The sequence below is a fragment of the Mixophyes fleayi genome, chromosome 3, assembly GCF_038048845.1.
Source record: "Mixophyes fleayi isolate aMixFle1 chromosome 3, aMixFle1.hap1, whole genome shotgun sequence".
Taxonomy (NCBI): Eukaryota; Metazoa; Chordata; class Amphibia; order Anura; family Limnodynastidae; genus Mixophyes; species Mixophyes fleayi.
The window spans coordinates 7,007,422-7,027,732 of record NC_134404.1 but is presented as its reverse complement, the minus strand read 5'-3'; the positions used below and the strand labels follow the sequence as shown (position 1 = coordinate 7,027,732).

The following is a 20,311-nucleotide window of genomic DNA, read 5'->3' as shown; positions in this document are numbered from 1 at the left end:
TGCATACTCACAGTGATGCTGTGACATCATAGGTAAAAAAAAAGGCACATACTGTAAACTCAAATAATAAAAACACTGAAGGGGACAGAGAGAGACGCTGAAGGGGAACAGAGAGAGACACTGAAGGGGGAAAGAGAGAGACACTGAAGGGGGGACAGAGAGAGATGCTGAAGGGGGACAGAGAGAGATGCTGAAGGGGGACAGAGAGAGAGAGAGAGACACTGAAGGGGGACAGAGAGAGACACTGAAGGGGGACAGAGAGAGACACTGAAGGGGGACAGAGAGAGATGCTGAAGGGGGACAGAGAGAGATGGTGAAGGGGGACAGAGAGAGAGAGACACTGAAGGGGGACAGAGAGAGACACTGAAGGGGGACAGAGAGAGACACTGAAGGGGGACAGAGAGAGACACTGAAGGGGGACAGAGAGAGATGCTGAAGGGGGCCAGAGAGAGATGCTGAAGGGGGACAGAGAGAGAGACACACTGAAGGGGGACAGAGAGAGACACTGAAGGGGGACAGAGAGAGACACTGAAGGGGGGACAGAGAGAGATGCTGAAGGGGGACAGAGAGAGATGCTGAAGGGGAACAGAGAGAGAGACACTGAAGGGGGACATAGAGAGACACTGAAGGGGGACAGAGAGAGACACTGAAGGGGGACAGAGAGTTGGTGAAGAAGGGGACACAGAGTGTGAGATGGCGAAGAGGGGGACAGAGTAATATGGTGAAGGGGTGCAGTGATATGATGAAGGGGCACAATGTGATGGTGAAGGGGCCTAAATACATCTTACGTCATTTTGACCCAACTACATCAAAAACGGGACAACCCGGTAATTATTTTGGCTTAGGGGTGCCTTGGAAAAATTATGATGACCTTAAGGGTGCTTCGAACTGAAAGAGTTTGGGAACCACTGGTATAGGCCCTTATCTTACCAGATAACATGACTGTGGTCTATTTATCCAAATCTTTCCTCATTACACCATATATTTAGCCACACATTGAAGTTTCTGAGGCAATGAGTTCAGTTCTGTCCTCACTTCTGTGTACTGGTAAAACTGCTGAGAAATTCACAGTATTGTCAGTTGCTTAAGATCAGCCCCTAACTTTCAAAATTCATCTGTTCCGATCATAACTTCAGCATTTGTCCCTAGGCCATAGTTACCTACTCTTCTGGAATGTCCAGGAGACTACCAAACGTTTCTGAAACCTCCCGCATTGTGCCCACTTTGTTGGTGTAGTGAGTGGGGGCGGAGCTAAATGCATCATCCTGGGCCCGCCTCCCTTTTGTGATAGGCTGATATTGATAAAGTTTGACAGGGGTGTGGCTTAAAAAAGTGATCCACGGAGCCCCCTCCCGGAGATGACTTCACACCTAATTTTTAATAGTAGGAAAGCACAGCAGAGATACAGACACAGTCACACTCTTCCCCTCAGATTACAATCACTATATAGACCACATGTGACCTGAGAGCTGGATACATGTAGTAAGAGCTGAACACACGTATGTTACATACCTGCAGCGCAGCCAGACACCATGGGGGGAATTTATTAATGTACAGATTTGGCACCAAGTTCAAACCAACCGCACATTGAAGCATTTCACCAGCGATTATCACCTCCACACTGGTGGCGATGTGTGGCCTCGCCCCATTCTATGGGGGACTGAACAGACCCAAAGATGCTTGTGCCAATGATAAGCATTGTCCCCATCCTGATACACCTGGTCGGTGGGGAACAATGTAAAAAAAATCCTGAATATAAAATACTATTTTCGGTGCTCCTTAAGTAATAGGAAAATCATACGTGACTCCTTTATAAATAAAACTACTAATAGTGCGACCTTTATAATTTAACATAGTAACATTTCGCTCTGGTTTTTTTTTCCTATATTCAAGCAATTTGGCATTGATATAATCACCCAAAATAAGCCAAAAATCACCTCCTGACAACCCCCCCATATAGTAACCACAGACACCTCACCTACCTGCTGTGCAGCCAGACACCATGTGTATGTCCTATATAACCTGCTGATCACACGGAATCTCCTCTCTCTCAGTGAGCTGAGCTATGGAAAGTGTCACCAGGATCAGGACTTGTGTCTCTATCATCTGTCTGTGCCCTGTTCTTACATGTAGTCTGGTAAACCGTAATCACCCTAATAGAGGCTCATCAACAACATGTAACATGTAGCACAATAATTTGTATTTCTCTCCTTTAAAAAAGTGGAAATCAGGACAAGTAATGTATATTTTGCATTTTTGAGGAAATTTTCTGTTTTAAAAACTGAGCATTTTAAGAATTCTACAAAATTAAAAAAATAACTCCTTCGAGCCGGAATTGAACCAGCGACCTAAGGATTTCTGCATCAACCTCCACTACAGTCCTCCGCTCTACCAGCTGAGCTATCGAAGGGTTGATTTTTTGGAGTTGTTTTCATTGATATTGTGAAATCATAGGTCAAAATATAAAAATATTTAGGTGAAAAATATAAACATATGTAAACACATACATCAAAGTAAACTGAAGTTGAAAACCCCAGTTTAAAGGAACTTTGTTAATTAAATTCGTAAGGTAATAATCTTGTCACAATTTCGTGCTTTATATTTACAGATCAGACTTTTGAATCTTACAGTCATCAGAAAGATTATTTTAGAAATGTCAGAGATGGTGATCTGTGATATCCCTGAGTCCATGGATAATACCACGTATAAGTCAGCTGTGCAAGAGGTTGTAGTCGTGGCCGAGTGGTTAAGGCGATGGACTAGAAATCCATTGGGGTCTCCCCGCGCAGGTTCAAATCCTGCCGACTACGGTTTCATTTTCTTTTTTTTTCGTATGACCAATCATCTGTAACAGAGTGTATATTTAGCCACTAGGTGGCAGTGGTGTACAACAGATGATCCCTATGTTGACTCAGGAAGGCAGACAGAGAAGGACAAGACACACAAGCATACTTGCCCACTCTCCTAGAATGTACAGGGCCAAAATTATGTGATGTGTGACGTCGACCCGCTCCCTGGACTCGCTCTTCACAAAAGTAGACAAGTATGGTGTAGTGTAGTTTTATTCACAATATTCATTCTGTCCCTATTACAGATCTGTGAACTCTCCAGGAAAATCCATTCAGAGAAGGAATCTATAACGCCAACAGTTCTGGGGTTTTTTTCAGAAAAATCCTAAATTTTCACTATAAAAATGTGTTGCTTATCAGATAGGAGCGCGGCCAAATCATAATGGTAATCAGTGCGGTTGTTCAAGTATTTTTCCCTCTAGACTATAAGTCACATGAGCAGCGTCCTCTCTACCTCGAACATCCCTGATGTCCTGTATTAAGGTGAATGTTTTGCTGTTTGTTTACTGACGTGGATAGAATTTGCTGCTTATTAATTCTAATAGCTGTAACTGTTATCTCATAGCATCCGTGTATGTGTTATATTTATTGTGTCCATGTACGTGTTATATATATTGTGTCCATGTACGTGTTATATATATTGTGTCCATGTACGTGTTACATTTATTGTGTCCATGCATGTGTTCTATATATTGTGTCCATGTACGTGTTCTATATATTGTGTCCATGTACGTGTTATATGGAAAGTGTCGCCAGGGTCAGGACTTGTGTCTCTATCAGCTGTCTGTGCCCTGTTCTTACATGTAGTTATTATTATTTTATTATTAATTTTCATTTACAGGGCGCCACTAGGTGTCCGTAGCGTCGTACAGGGACAAACAAAGTTACAATACGAGGTGAGACAGCACAGTACAGTAAACAATAAGCACAGTAACTCGGTGAGCTCAAGGCACAGCTACAGGGGCGGGGGAGGGGAGAGGGGAAGGTCCTGCATACGGCTGAGCCCGAGAGGGTGGGCACAGCTGTATGGGAGCACGAGTCAGTGGTGGGCACAGCTATATGGGAGCACATGTCCAGGGTGGGCGCAGGTGAAAAGTCATAAATGAATAAAGCTAAGAGCTCTGCTACAAGTACAAATAAATCTTCAATTTCCCATACCAGGAGTTGAACCTGGGTCACCTGGGGGTAAATCAGGAATCCTAAACCTTTAGAACTTATGTGACCTGACAGTAGGATATGTGTGATAAGAACTGAACACAGATATGTCACCTACCTGCAATGCAACCAGACACCATGGGGGGAATTTATCAATGTGAGGGTTTGGCAGGGAGATCAAACCTACCCCACATCAAAGCATTTCCCCAGTGATATTAATATTCACACTGCTGGGGATGTGTCCCACAGGGGGGTCCTGATCTTACCTAGGGATACAACTTGTGCCAGTACTAAGCAGCATTGTCATTATCATGGTACATCTGGCCGATACCAAGTTAATAAATTAAATGTCTCCTGAATAAATCAAACTGCTGTGTCTCCTTCAGTCAAAAAAAACAAATCATATACATGCCCCCTTTATAAATAAAAATAATAAGAGAACCATCTTTATTAATTAAAATAGTACAGTACACCCAGCAGTTTTTCTGCTAAATTTCAGTGGTTTGCTATTGAGAAAAAGACCAAAATCCTCACTTGACAAAACCCACCCCCTCCATAGTAATAGCTGAACACAGATCTCTCACCTACCTGCTGTGCAGACAGACACCATGGGGTCTGAGTCATTAAGGTAGAGCTAAGCAAAATCAAAAAGAAGCAAGTTTTCTCCTGGACAAACCATGTGACAATACAAGTGGTGCAAATTAGTTTATTATTTTGCACATAAGTAAAATTCTGGCTGTTTTTTCATGTAGCACACAATTACATGATAGCTTTACTTTTACACTAAAATTTAAAGTTGATCTAGGACATGTCCTACCCCAACTATAAATCTGTCCCCATAATTTTAATTTACCTCCCCCTCCAATGCATCATGGTTGTGCTCAGGTGCATACTTTTTTAAGTTTTGCTTTCCTTAATCACTCAGGCCCCTGTGTATGTCCTATATAACCTGGTATCCCTTTACCTGCCTGCTGATCACAGGGAATCTCCTCTCTCTCTGAGCTATGGAAAGTATCACCAGGATCAGGACTTGTGTCTCTATCAGCTGTGTGTGCCCTGTTCTTACATGTAGTGTGGTAAACCGTAATCAATATAATAGAGGCTCAGAAGAATGCAGTATGATTAACTTGTAGCAAAAAAATGACTAGTTCTCTCCATTAAAAAGTTGAAATCAGGATGAGTAATGTATATTTTTTATTTTGAGGTAATTTACTATTTTAAAAAAATTAGAATTTTAGTAATTGTAGTCGTGGCCGACTAGAAATCCATTGGGGTCTCCCCGCGCAGGTTCAAATCCTGCCGATTCATTTTTTTTTTCCATATGACCAATAATCTGCAACAGAGTGTATATTTAGCCACTAGGTGGCAGTGGTGCACAACAGATAATCCCTATGTTGACTCAGGAAGGCAGACAGAGAATGACAAGACACACAAGCATACTTGCCCACTCCTAGAATGTACAGGGCCAAAATTATGTGATTTGTGACGTTGACCCGCTCCCTGGACTCGCTTTTCACAAATGTGAGGGAAGAAGGAGCGCTCTGGTGCTCCTTCTGCCCCATATCGAGTGATGAAGTCCACTCCCTCATTCTCTCTTCTCCTCCTTCCACCTGCCAACTGGATGTCATCCCCTCTCACATCCTTCGCTCGCTTTCCCCCTCTGACTACGCCCACCTTGCACACCTCTTCAATCTGTCTCTCTCTACTGGCAGTGTCCCCTCTTCCTTCAAACATGCCCTTATCTCCCCCATTCTTAAGAAACCTAAACTTAACCCCACCTCTCTAACTAACTACCGCCCCATATCACTTATCCCCTTGTCCTCCAAACTACTTGAGCGGATTGTCTTCAACCGCCTCTCCACTCCACTCTCTGCTAACTCCCTACTTGACCTCCTCCCTACTGCCCCCTCCACTCAAAGTCACTAATGAACCTCCCTGCTCATTCTCTTGGACCTCTCTGCGGCCTTTGACACCGTGGACCACCCCCTTCTTCTGCAGACCCTTCTCTCTCTGGCACTGTCCTCACTTGGATCACCTTCTACCTTGCCAACCGCTCCTTCTCTGTTTCCACTCCTGACTCATGCTCACTCCCCTGTGCCCTCCTCATTGGGGTCCCTCAGGGCTCTGTTCTCGCCCTCTTCTTTTCTCACTGTACACCACCTCCCTGGCTGTACTCATCTCTTCCTTTGGTCTCCAGTATCACCTCTATGCTGATGACATTCAAAATCTCCTCTCCTGACCTTCCCCCCCCTTCCTATCTCATGTTTCTGACTGCCTCTCCGCTATCTCCTCCTGGATGTCTTAGCGTTTTCTCAAAATCAACATTGCGAAAACTGAACTCATTGTTTTCCCTCCTTCTAAATCTTCTACCCACCGTGAACTTTCCATCACCATTAATAACACTACCATCTCTGCTGTTCACCAACCCTGCTGCCTGGGTGTCACCCTGGACTCCTCCCTCTTTTGCCCCCCATATTCAATCTCTTGCCCACTCCTGTCACTTCCAACTACAGAATATTGCCTGCATTTGGCCCTTCCTCTCTCAGGAGGCTGCTAAAAACCATCATCCATGCACTCATTATTTCCCGTCTCGATTACTGCAACCTTCTCCTCATCGGCCTCCCCCACTCCCATCTTGCCCCTGTTCGTTCGTTCGCTCTGTTCTTAACGTGGCTGCAAGACTTATCTTTCTCTCACGCTGCTCTTCCTCCCTTCTCTGCCTTGCCCTTCAATGGCTCCCTTTCCCCTTTCAAATCCTCTTTAAACTCCTCACTGTCACCTACAAGGCCCTCTCTCTTTCCACTGCCCCTTATATCTCTAACCTCCTCTCCATCCACACTCCCGCATGTTCCCTGCGTTCGGCCAATGACCGCCACCTTTCCTCTGCACTGATCACCTCATCCCAATTCAAGACTTCTCCCGTGCTGCCGCCCTTCACTGGAACAATCACCCTCCCTCCATCCGCCGGTCCCCTAATCTTGGCTCTTTCAAACGGGCTCTCAAAACCCATCTGTTCCTTAAGGCTTACCAACCATCCACATAACCTTATCGTTCTCATCACCTCCCACTTTCCTGTCTCCTCTTGTATTTGAACCCCTCTACTGACTACTCTTGTGCCTGCTGTCCATTTCCCCTCCCCTTAGTATGTAAGCTCTTATGAGCAGGGTCCTCTTCCCTTCTGTCTCAATACCATTTCTTCTTCTCCTACACCACTCTACATGCTATGCTTGGAGATATTGAAGTCTTGGCTATATTTGTTCTACTCTGTACTGTCGTACCCTTGTATACTGTCTGTACAGTATATTTGTATTTTGTACGGCGCTGCGGACACCTTGTGGCGCCATGTAAATAAAGAAGAATAATATTATTACTTCTTTCTTTCTGCTACTGATTCTTCTCCCAATACAACCAAGCATCTGACTCGCCTTCCTCATTGCTTTGTTACATTGCTTACCTGCCTTTATGTCACCTGGAATAGTGACTGCTAGATCTCATTCCTCCTCAGTAGTTTCCATTATAGTGCCATTAATACTATATTTAGGCTTTAGATTTTTGAGACCCAAGTGCAAGATTTTGCATATTTTGGCATTAAACTGTAGTTACCACTCTCTTGACCATTCCTCTAGTTCAGGGGTCGGCAACCCCCGGCACGCGAGTCAGACGTGGCATGCGGGGCGTTTTCGCTGGTACGCCGGCCCCAGGTCACGTCCCGACATCAAGGGGGAACGCTGTTTTTGGGAACTCCGAGCTTCCGCCGCTAGTGTCCCTGGGGGAACAGGTAGTCTCCATTTGAACTGTTGCGCACGTGCGGTCATTTATTCAAGTACCGCAGCAATACATCCTCTACCTACAGCCTCCTTCTACCTGTTTTTCCCCTCTTCGTCTCCCTTCTGACTCATTATTATTGAGTGCCTCTCTCGTGGTGCACTGTAAAAGAGAAGCCTGAAATAAGTTAGATCTTCCATCTGCATTACAACTCTGCCTTTTCCTGCCTCCATTTTTCCCTCCCAATGTGTGCATCTGCCACCCTCTTGCATGCCTCTGCCCCATGAGTGCCTCTGTCCCACCTGACCCATGTGTGCCTCTGTCTCCCCAGCCAATATATGCCTCTGTCCCTCCTGCCCCATGTGTGTCTCTGTCCCTCCTGCCTCATGTGTGCCTCTGTCCCTCCTGCCCCATGTGTGCCTCTGTCCCTCCTGCCCCATGTGTGCCTCTGTCCCTCCTGCCCCATGTGTGCCTCTGTCCCTCCTGCCCCATGTGTGCCTGTGTCCCCCCTGCACCAAGTGTCACTGTGTCTCCCCTGCCCATATGTGCATCTGTCCCTCCTGCCCCATGTGTGTCTCTGTCCCTCCTGCCCCATGTGTGCCTCTGTCCCTCCTGCCCCATGTGTGTCTCTGTCCCTCCTGCCCCATGTGTGCCTCTGTCCCTCCTGCCCCATGTGTGCCTCTGTCCCCCCTGCACCAAGTGTCACTGTGTCTCCCCTGCCCATATGTGTATCTGTCCTCCCTGCCCATCTGCCACCCACTTGCATGCCTCTGCCCCATGAGTGCCTCTGTCCCACCTGACCCATGTGTGCCTCTGTCTCCCCAGCCAATATATGCCTCTGTCCCTCCTGCCCCATGTGTGTCTCTGTCCCTCCTGCCTCATGTGTGCCTCTGTCCCTCCTGCCCCATGTGTGCCTCTGTCCCTCCTGCCCCATGTGTGCCTCTGTCCCTCCTGCCCCATGTGTACCCTCTGTCCCTCCTGCCCCATGTGTGCCTGTGTCCCCCCTGCACCAAGTGTCACTGTGTCTCCCCTGCCCATATGTGCATCTGTCCTCCCTGCCCATGTGTGCCCAAACTGTTTGTACCTGTCTTACATTGTGGCTGCCTGTTCCTTTATCTCTCCCGCTTTGTGTGCATGCCTCCCTTGTCCCTCCCATCCCATTTGTTTCCCCTTTTTTCCTATGTGCCCCCACAACCCACAGTCCTATTGTACAACACCTTCTAACCCATTGTCTTCCACATCTCCTCTTTTCTCACCTTTTGTTCTGCTCTCCTGAATGTGGTAGGCAGCGTTAATAGCTGCTGATCTGAAGCGACGTAAAGGAACAAAGGCAAAACCGCATCCACCGCCACATAACTGAACCTGAAAATTGTAACCTGAGGCTGGTGGGTAAGCAAAACTTTCCTTTAATAAATCGTGTGGGCTTTTTCTTCAGCGGGTTACCTCTGGGTATAATACTGCTATTGTTGGAGGTAACCCCTAAAGGAGGCTTTTGCACAGTGAAGCCTATTTAACACAAAATATCTGTCCTTTGCGTGTGTGTATATATATATATATATATGCACACCTGGGCTTGACAAGGTTTTAGCCGGCACACTGACAGAAAAAGGTTGCCGACCCCTGCTCTAGTTTACCTAGATCATCAATCATTTGTATTATCCCTCCTGATGCGTCTACCCTGTTGCATATCTTTGTGTCATCTGCAGTAAGACATACTTTCCTTCCATTACAATTTGCAATGTCTCCAATAAAAATATTAAAAAGCTTTGGTCCAAGTACAGATCCTTGGGGTACTCCACTGGTAACCTTTCCCTCCTGTGGATGTAATACGTTTACTACATCTCGCTGCTTTCTATCCTGCAACCAAGATCTTATCCATTCAACCATCTTAGAATTCAATCTCAAACTGTTGAGTTTATTTAACAGTCTGCAATGTGGGACAATATCAAAAGCCTTTCTGAGATCTATATAAGCTACATCTACAGCCCCTCCTTGATCTATTACATTAGTCACCCAGTCAAAAAAGTCATTAAGATTTGTTTGACATCTCCCCCCAGTAAATTCATGCAGTTTGGTATCTTATTAAATTGCTGGATTTGAGATATTCTACAACTCTTTCTTTTAAGAGTGTTTCCATCTCTTTCCCTACTACTGATGTAAGGCTCACTTAGTTGCTCGCCTCTTCTTTGCTTCCACTTTTGTGCATTGGGGCTACCTTCGCCCTATTCCAGAATTACTGTATCTAGTGACTGGTTGAATAATTCTGTTAATGGTGTTACCAGCACCCTTTAAACCCTTTTAGAATCCGTGGATGGATCCCATCTGGCCCCATTGTTTTATCCACTTTCAGTTTTGAAAGATGTGTTAGGACTGTTTGCTCTGTAAATGTACTTGTAACTTAACTGTGGTCCCTTCCCCTCTTTATATTTAAGTGGTTTGGCATTGATATAATCACCCAGAACTAAGCCAAAAATCGCCACTTGACAACCCCCTCTCCAACACACATACTAACAGCTGACCACAGACATCTCACCTACCTGCCGAGCAGCCAGACCCCATGTGTATGTCCTATATTACCTGGTAACCCTTTACCTGCCTGCTAGTCACAGGGAATCTTCTTTTTCTCAGTGAGCTGAGCTATGGAAAGTATCACCTGGATTAGGACTTGTGTCTCTATCAGATGTCTGTGCCCTGTTCTTACATGTAGCGTGGTAAACCGTAATCACCATAAGAGAGGCTCAGCAGCATTCGGTATGATTAACATGTAGCAAAAATATTATTTCTCTCATATAAAAAAAGTGGAAATCAGGATAAGTAATGTATATTATGTTTTTTTGAGGGAATTTTCTATTTTAAAAAGTGAGCACTTTAGGAATTCTACAAAATTAAAAAAATAACTCCTTTGAGCCGGAAACCTCTGCTATTCCCTGTGCCAGGCTGCTCTTGGAGCCCTGATGAAGACTGCCCTGTGCAACAAAGTAATCTTACTCTTCACCAGCAGCTAACGGCGCCGCGAGTGTTGTAAGTAAAACGCGCATGTGCAGCTCTCTGTTGTCCTCTCTTAAGCCGGATGATTTGCTGTTTGTTTACTCATGTGCATGGAATATGTACCTATATTCATGCTAATAGCTATAATTGTTAGCTCATGATTATTTATTTATGAGTTATTATAGTTATTGTATTCATATATGTCACATCTGTTTGATGATTGTGCGGCAGTACAGAATCAGTGGTGCCCTTTAAATAGACATTGATGACAATGACATACCGGTTTTCTCCAGACTTTTTGACTAGAAATGTTGGGAAGTACATGAAACCTCTGAATTTGTCCTACTTCCCTTATCATGACCATAGTACACTTTCTCATGGATTTTTGTGCCAAGTAACCAAGTAGAGCTGTTATTAGCACAAATAAAATATCCTATTCCCATACCGGGAGTCGAACCCGGGCCGCCTGGGTGAAAACCAGGAATCCTAACCGCTAGACCATATGGGATCTGATGAGATTGCCTCTGAAGTAGCAGCTGCCTACAGACATCTCACCAACCTGCCCTGCAGCCAGACACCATGTGTATGTCCTATATAACCTGGTAACCCTTTACCTGCCTGCTAAACCCAGGGAATCTCCTCTCTCTCAGTGAGCTGAGCTATGGAAAGTGTCCCCAGGATCAGGAATTGTGTCTCTATCAGCTGTCTGTGCCCTGCTCTTACATGTAGTGTGGTAAACCGTAATCACCGTAATAGAGGCTCAGCAGCATGCAGTATGATTAATATGTAGCAGAAAAATTACATTAAAAAGATTAAATCAAGATGAGTGATGTATATTTTGTATTTTTTTGGGTAATTTATTATTATAAAAAATGAGAATTGTAGAACTTATTCAAAACAAAAAAAATAACTCCTTCGAGCCAGAATTGAACCAGCGACCCAAGGATTTCTGCATCAACTTCCACTACAGTCCTCCGCTCTACCAGCTGAGCTATCGAAGGATTGTGTGGGCATAGATTCTGTGACATCATAGGTCAAAACAAAACTGTCACAAACTGTAAAATTCCTAAGAATTTGACCCAGCGATCTACCTGGATTCACTGAGAAGTTACAGCCCCAATGAGTGGCAGAGAAGAAGGTGTAAGTGGGTATGGAAACAAGATGTATTGATACTCTAGGCTGCCTCTAACTTCTCTAAAGACTACCAATCCTTCCCACATACACAAGTGAGTGTAACGTACCACCCAAAATGTAACCATCCTGACAAAGGTGCCGAAAGTTGGGATGACTCATCAATCAGACCCTTACTGCCTAAACTGGGACAACTGGTAAACTAACAACTGCACATCACTGCCAGTTAATGACTAAAGTACCACATAGAGTAAAGGTGGTGTGTGCGGGCAGATACTGATGGCCAGATGAGAGGAAGAGATAACCAACAAACTTAAAATTGTTGAGGAACACTCCAGACATTGTGCCATTTCAAATTGAATTTGTAAAATTGCATTTTGCTGTATTTATATCCTATGAGTTGGGGCAATGTCCAATTCATTCCGCTGTTAGGTGTGGTTGGGGTAGGACTGGAATTTCCGCCAAATATGAAACGAGCTGAAAATTCCGTAGAGCAGGTTTAAAATTTTTGCTCATATTTATCAAGGGGCCATTTTTTTTAAACTGGTGCAAAAGGTGCTGTAACCCATAGCAACCACTCAGATTATACGTTTGATTTTATAAATACCCTTTAGAAAACATCTGTGCACCAATTGTCAGAAATGTCCTCCATAGAGAACAGAATTGTGTACAGCAATTTGATACTATAATTACTATGCAATACAAAGGGCCTAAATGAAGTCCAAACGCAACTTGCGGGAAAGTTGTCTATTGCTCCGACCGTTTTCAAATACATGCGTATCTCAAGAACATTTCCATATGACATACAGATCAGAATGCAGCACACACACACATATGCGCAATCAAGGTCTCATCAGAACCCAGAACACTTTAATATGAGCATAAAATAGAAACTTATCAGCATAAATATATATCTATAACATAAATGTCTAGTGGCGTGTGTTTGTCTGTGTGTGTGTGGAAAATATAAAACCAAGCTGCAGCGCCACCTGCTGGGCAGAGTTATACACTGACCTACTAAATTCTTAGTGTGTGTGAAAAAAAAAATTCAGAAAGGGCTGAAATTTGGTATACTAAGATGTTTTTAATTTGTTAATTGTTAAAAGTGTTTATAAAGATTTAAAAAAAATATATATATATCTCTTGACGGAGAAGTGACAGTTGGGAGTGGTTGGTGGTTGCCGGGGGTGACAGTGGGGAGTGGTTGGTGGTTGCCGGGGGTGACAGTGGGGAGTGGTTGGTGGTTGAGGCCTGGGCTATGGCCCAAATGCATGACAAGAACCTTTTTAACACCTTAAGTAGCTTGATTTGACTAGAATGCATGAGTATCATGCACGGGTTAACTTGTATATATATATATATATATATTTAATTTTCAAACTTTTTTAATACTAATTACATAAATAAACCTGTTTGCAATTCATACTGTACACATTCGATGCATTTATTTAGTCTATCTTAGCTGTATACAGCTGTCTGCGATAGCTACTGCAGCACATACATATAACTTTTAAATCAAAGGCTGTGTCGTGCAGGGGAGGGCTGGCAAAATTTAGCTCAGGGGGCGAGACTCGAATCAGCAGCCTATGAGGAACATTTTAGAGAAAAACAATTGCAGTTAGCACAGAGACCCAGCCCAAGGTAGCTCATTGTGGGACCGGCCCCGGGAGGCATCTGCCCCCCCATCCCTGCCAGCCTCTGATGTTGTGCCAGTCATCACTATCAGCCGGCATTTACTCTGGCCCTGTAGTGGGTACAAAAGACAGTGCTGAAAACATGCGGACATACGGCAGACACAGGACCTGAATCAGCCGGATCTGTGTTGCTTTCATTGGCATAAGGTCCATTTCTGGGCATACATAAGACTACTTCACACTACACAACGGACTTATATCCAACATAAAACAGGCCTAATATGTGTAAAACCTCAGTGTTCTGCTTGTTATACCAAAGCTGATTGGTGCAGAGTATAAAGAGTATCTCCTCTGTATTACACCAGATTAAAACACAGACCAACGCAGAGATAATGGATTTGATAGATTGCAATTTAGTTCTGTGCAGGGAATCAACCACATTATTTCAGCTCCATATTATCTTATTCTCATAGATATTAAAGCACCTACAATCTGTTACAAATGGTGCTAAATGACACAGTAGTGCTGAGAAGAAACATCACAACAAAAACAAAGTTGATTCGAGGGCCTACTAGACCACCATCGCTGTTCAGCTGCTGGACACACAGAGCTCAACTCTCAGTGTCCCAGACCATGTTCTCAAGCAGCAGAGACTGCTAACTCTGTAACTCCAGCCAAGTGTGCAGCAAAGAAGCCTTCACCTTTTCCACTGACCTGCATTACCTTCACCTACCTTACTCACCAATCTACAGAAGCAGAAACAAATCTTACACCCACAAATCATCCTCCGTTGTCCTCTATCTCACTCTGCTATTTCTCATGACTGCTGGTGACATCTCACATAACCCTGAGTCACACACAAGCCTATGACCTACCTACATTTAGATTAGACAATTTCAACATTGCTTTTGACAGTGTCTCTGCCACCACAAAGCCTGTTTCTCTTGTGTCTTTGGGCTTTCCCTGTGTCCTCCAACTTTCACTTACAGTAATGGACACCTATTGACACAGCCTCTCCTTCTCTCCAAACTCTACTATAAACTTCTCCACCCCTATGCCTACAAATTCATTATTTGTCCCACAATGCTCCAATCTTGGCCCTTTGAACTAATTTGCTCATTTGGCTTTCAGTATCACCTCTATGCTGACAACACCCAAATTTACCTCTCTTTCCCATACCATGCCACTTCTCTAATAACTTCTTTGACAAGCTGTCTCTCTATCTCTATATGTATATACCAAATCTACCTTAATTTCTACATGTTCAAAACAGAACTTATCACAATTCCTCCTCCCAGAGTCACCACTTCTCCATCACAATCAACAACACCACAAATTTCATGAGGCCCAAAGCTTGCTGCCTTGGTATTACTCTTGAATCTTCCATAGTTGAAACCACATTGCATGAATGTAAGAGTCATAATACAATGCCAGGAGTTGGTACACAGTTATACGCTTGTCAGAGAGAAAGTAAAGTAAGATATGGGTATAATAATGTGACGGTTTGTGCAATGAACTAATAGACTTATATAGCCCCTGAAGACAGAATTTGGCATAAGCTGACCTCATCCTGTTTCAGGCAAATATGTAAGGTAAAAGTTCTCTAAAACTGGTGTTATATGTCTCTCCATAATACTCCATGCTTCCCCAAACAGCCAGACTCAGGATCAAGACCCACAGAAACCAGGGAGTCATATGCTCTAGCAAGGCATCAGTATGCATGGCATTAAAAGCATAGGAAGTTAGAAGGGATCATGATCATAGACCCAGGGGTTACTGTAGCGGAAGGCTGTGACATTCACATCAAGTCTGTCTTCCAGTCCTGTCGCCTCCATCTTCAAAACATTGCTAGAATATGTTCCATACCGAAGATGATACTAAAACTTAGTATCATTCTCTCATCTTCTTCCGCCATGGCTATTGTAACCTCCTCCTATCTGCCATTCTCCTCACCCATCTATCCCCACTGTCACACTCTGCTCCCCAGGTATCTCTACCCGAGCCTCAAAGTACTGATTTTCATATTAACCTTCTTGGTATAGGCTGTCAGCCACGCTTGACATCTCTGATTATCCACACCTGTGGTTAGTCATTCTACTATTGGCCAGTCCTCCTTTATAAGGCTCCTCCTTTTACTTGTCCTTTGCTGGTTCTTCCAGTCTACACCTGGCCTGGTTCAGCTGCCTGTTCTGTTATAGCTACTCTGCTTATACTGCTGACTGCTGCTACTTCTTATACATCTATGTGGTAAAGCCGTGGGTCATCATTGCTGCATGTTCGGAGTTCGCTGATCCCTGCTCATCTGGTCCACTCACCTGTGGTAATCGCTGTGACCAATGCCCGCTAAGCTACTCTGCATTCACCGCTGACTGCTGTTACTTCTTCCACATCTTTGTGGTAAAGTCATGGGTCATTGTTTCTTTGTTCATCTGCTCTATGTCATCTGTGCTGGTGCTGCGGTCTACGTTTGCTGCCTCTCTTATATGTATCGCTGCTTACTGCTGAATTGCTCTACACACTTGTGGTAAGCTATGATTCATCTTGCGGTGTTTCTGATTCCACTGACTTCTGCTATCAACACCTGCTAGCTAATCTGCTTGGATAACTTACCTTTGTTGACTTGTTCCATATCTCACTGATGCCTGGGTCCTTTCTTCGTTGCTACATATTTGGATACAGTTGAACTTTCATTCTAATGACTGTTAGGAATATTCGTTGTTGCCGATGCTGCTACTGTGTCTATTCTCCTATAGTTTCAAGATGTGCTCTTCCATCTGTAGTAATCTCAGCACTTCAGTGTACTTTGTATTTATATCTCATTACCTAGGAGGTATTGCTGTTGTCTACAGTTATTATATATCCTGCTCATATTTGTGGAACTTCGTGATTGGTGCCACTCTACTACTATTGCCGTAGTTCTTCATTGTAGTGTATCCTGTTCCTCATTTGAACTTGTACTTACGTTTCAATTCTAGTGGAGACAGTTTTTATTAAATTGATACTTAAATCGTATCCTCTTGTATGCTGTTTGGTTCTGTTCTCCCAACTGTTATACTGGGAACTTCCCTGAAGGATCGCGACTTGCAGGGTGGGAGCTGCTAAGCCTAAATTCCCTTGCGGGATTCCCTGGTGAAGACCTTCCACCCTGTTAGACTCCGCGCGCCTCCAGGGGGGTCTAGTTATCCCAGTTCAAAAAGCAGGATCACACTCCTGCATGTGCTAACCGGACACCCACGTCAAAGCACCCTAAATGCCACAGCAAGATTGATCTTCTTCCTTTGCTACTTAACATCTGCTGCCCCATTTTGCAAATTCCCACACAGTCTTACTGTGTCCTCCAGAATCTAATTCAAATTACTCAACATTACCTTCAAAGTCCTCAATAAAACAGCCCTACATATAAATCAAATCTCATCTCAAGATACATTTCCTCTCACTCTCTTAGATCTACCACTGACCTGTGCCTTGTCCCTGATAACCACCTCTCACTCTTGTGTCTATGACTTATCCCATGCTATTACCTATCTATTCTATTCCCTACAACACATAATCTTATTTAACCCCAGGCTTCAAATCTTTATATGCTCTGTGAACACTCACCTCTTTATTAGAGCTTACCCTACTGCCTCCTACACTACCCACACTGGTACACCCTCAATGGGGAAAGCTTGAACCTTATTTATCACCTGTAATATAGTGACTGGACATTATGAAGGAATCCCTTTTGTATACTTTATTTCTTCACTGAGACAGATGACAGCAAAACATATATTAATAGTAATAATAGGCTTACATAATAGTAATAACATTGCGAATGAAGAATTATTGGTAATATTAGAATAAGATAAGAAAAGAGTTCAGGAGTTGCCCTCAAAGGCAGAAAGTTTCTTGAAAAAAAAAAGAAAAGAACTCTGGTGAATCAAGTTTGGACAGATTCCTGCATGCCGAACATTCTGAATCACATTAATCACTTTATTTTCACTATTTATTAGTTTATTTTGCTCAATTTTAGTTTTATTGCTAATACTCTATTAATACTATTATTACCTTGGCAATTCATTATCAAAAATAGGTAAAATCATAAACATGGGCAATAATAGGAGTGAACGATTCCCATATTGTTATTTTATACTGATGCGATAGTTTGAAGGTTGGATCCAGTGAAAGGGAGAAGTCTGTGTATGAGGTAGTACAGAAAAAAAGAGCTTTGTTCACCAAGAAATGTACACCGTTGGTGGTATAGTGGTGAGCATAGCTGCCTTCCAAGCAGTTGACCCGGGTTCGATTCCCGGCCAACGCAACAATATTAATTAATCTATACAAGAAACAAGTGAGGAAAAGTCAGATCACATGTATTATTATTACTGCTGCTAGAACTGTACAGGTAAGTGTGATTAAGACAATATTTGGATCATCATACTCAGGAGAATCGTTATTTAACTGCCCTTTAGAAGTCTAATATATTTCTGAAATAATTATGTAACAATGAATATATACTTAGAGATATTAACGGAAAAGTGTCTTCAAAATATAACCCATATGTTCTGTAAATCTACATTTTAATGAATGAAATTTACATAAATATTTCTTGCTTTTCTCTGCACCTTGTTTGTGTCTCTTAACCAGCGCCCACCCTCTTGGGCACAGGCTTCCAGCTTGTACTGAATGTCAACCAGACATCTGACTTGCCTTTCTCATTACTTTGTTACATTGTTTACCCACCTTTAGGTCATCTGAAATTAGAGATGAGCGCACTCGGATTTTTGAAATCCGAGCCCACCCGAACGTTGCCGATCCGAGTCGGATCCGAGAGAGATCCGGGTATTGGCGCCAAATTCAAATCTGAAACTGAGGCTCTGACTCATAATCCCGTTGTCGGATCTCGCGATACTCGGATCCTATAAATTCCCCGCTAGTTGCCGCCATCTTCACTCGGGCATTGATCAGGGTAGAGGGAGGGTGTGTTAGGTGGTCCTCTGTCCTGCTATATCTCGTGCTGTTCAGTGCTGTGTTGTGCTGTGCTCAGTCCAGTGGTGCTGTGTCCTGTGTTCTGTCCTTCTGAGTTCAGTGGTGCTGCTGGGTCCTGTGCTGTGTCCTGTTCAGTCCAGTGGGGCTGTGTCCTGTGCTCTGTGCTTCTAAGGGCGTAGTTATTTCCCCAATATTCCAAAGTGTTTAAAAAAAATAAAAAAAAGTTATTTAAAAAAAACACAAAAAAATAATTACTTTTTTTTTAATTACAACAAAATTTGCACAACCAATCCTGCAGTATAAGCCCATTGGTACTACAATATTACCAAGTTCACACATTCAGCAGTAAAAGTCCAGTGGTTCTGCAATATTAGAAAGTTCACACATTCTGCAGTATCAGTCCAGTGGTGCTGTGTCCTGTGCTCTGTCCTGCTGAGTTCAGTATTGCTGCTGGGTCCTGCGCTGTGTCCTGTTCAAACTTTTTTTTTTGCATTATATGACCAATCAACAGTCGTTTGCCATGTTCAAAAAGTAAAACCAAATTTAAACAAATTCAAGAAATTAAACCAAAAGTAAAATGCCCTGTCATAATTTAAAACAAGAGGTATTGACGTGCTCTAAAACTACTGTATTGTTGTTTATATTTTATAAACACTACACTTGAAAGCTTGAGTCTTTCAATAAAAAAGTAACTGTCCATTGCACGAATATTTGCAACAGGGACAATTTTAGGTTTAAGAAAGTCAACTAATAACACTTCGACGCTGTCTGTCTTTATAAACACTACACTTGGAAGTTGGAGGAGGTATTGTGGCCCCGGCACCAAATTTACTACCGGGGCCACTCCACTGTGCAGTCCATATTTAGGTGTATCAGATATTAAACAACGGTGACAGTTGATGCCCAATTTTTTAATTATATTGTGGCCTCGGTACCAAATTGTGTACCGGGGCCACCACACTACGCAGTCCATACCCTTTTTTGGTGGAATTCTGACCCGTGGAGGGTTTTTTAATTATATTGTGGCCTCGGTACCAAATTGTGTACCGGGGCCACCACACTACGCAGTCCATACCCTTTTTTGGTGGAATTCTGACCCGTGGAGGGTTTTTTAATTATATTGTGGCCTCGGTACCAAATTGTGTACCGGGGCCACCACACTACGCAGTCCATACCCTTTTTTGGTGGAATTCTGACCCGTGGAGGGTTTTTTAATTATATTGTGGCCTCGGTACCAAATTGTGTACCGGGGCCACCACAATACGCAGTCAAGATAGATAGATGCGTATCATAGATAAAGTACATTCAGTGGTGTGGGGCAAATTGAAAAATATTCAAAATGCACTGACATTATCAAAAACAAGAGGTTTTCACACGCTGAAACTCCAACATGTATATGATGGAGAGGATGGAGGAGCAGCCGTATGTGCAGTGTAATGCAGACCTGTTGAAGGTTTTTTATATATTTTATTGTGGTGCCCAGTGCCCACTACTCTACGCAGTCCAGATACTATTTTTGGGTGTAATTCTGACCTGTTGAAGGTTTTCTATATATTATATTGTGGTGGCCAGTGGCCAGTCCTTTATGCAGTCCAGATACTATTTTTGGGTGTAATGCAGACCTGTTGAAGGTTTTCTTTATATTTTTTATTGTGGTGCCCAGTGCCCACTACTCTACGCAGTCCAGATACTATTTTTGGTTGTAATTCTGACCTGTTGAAGGTTTTCTATATATTATATTGTGGTGGCCAGTGGCCAGTCCTCTATGCAGTCCAGATACTATTTTTGGGTGTAATTCTGACCTGTTGAAGGTTTTCTATA

General features: G+C 43.4%; 4 non-coding genes across 4 annotated transcripts; 2 read left to right on the top strand and 2 right to left on the bottom strand.

Moving 5' to 3' along the window:
• Nucleotides 1-2,320: 2,320 nt before the first annotated feature.
• TRNAY-GUA (transfer RNA tyrosine (anticodon GUA)) lies at nucleotides 2,321-2,410 on the bottom strand. Its single transcript is given in 2 exon segments — nucleotides 2,321-2,356; nucleotides 2,374-2,410. It is a non-coding gene; the product is annotated as a tRNA-Tyr (tRNA).
• Nucleotides 2,411-2,728: 318 nt separating this feature from the next.
• On the top strand, nucleotides 2,729-2,810 carry TRNAS-AGA (transfer RNA serine (anticodon AGA)). The gene has a single exon. It is a non-coding gene; the product is annotated as a tRNA-Ser (tRNA).
• Nucleotides 2,811-11,193: 8,383 nt separating this feature from the next.
• TRNAE-UUC (transfer RNA glutamic acid (anticodon UUC)) lies at nucleotides 11,194-11,265 on the bottom strand. Its single transcript has one exon. It is a non-coding gene; the product is annotated as a tRNA-Glu (tRNA).
• Nucleotides 11,266-17,750: 6,485 nt separating this feature from the next.
• Nucleotides 17,751-17,822, top strand: TRNAG-UCC (transfer RNA glycine (anticodon UCC)). Its single transcript has one exon. It is a non-coding gene; the product is annotated as a tRNA-Gly (tRNA).
• Nucleotides 17,823-20,311: the final 2,489 nt, after the last annotated feature.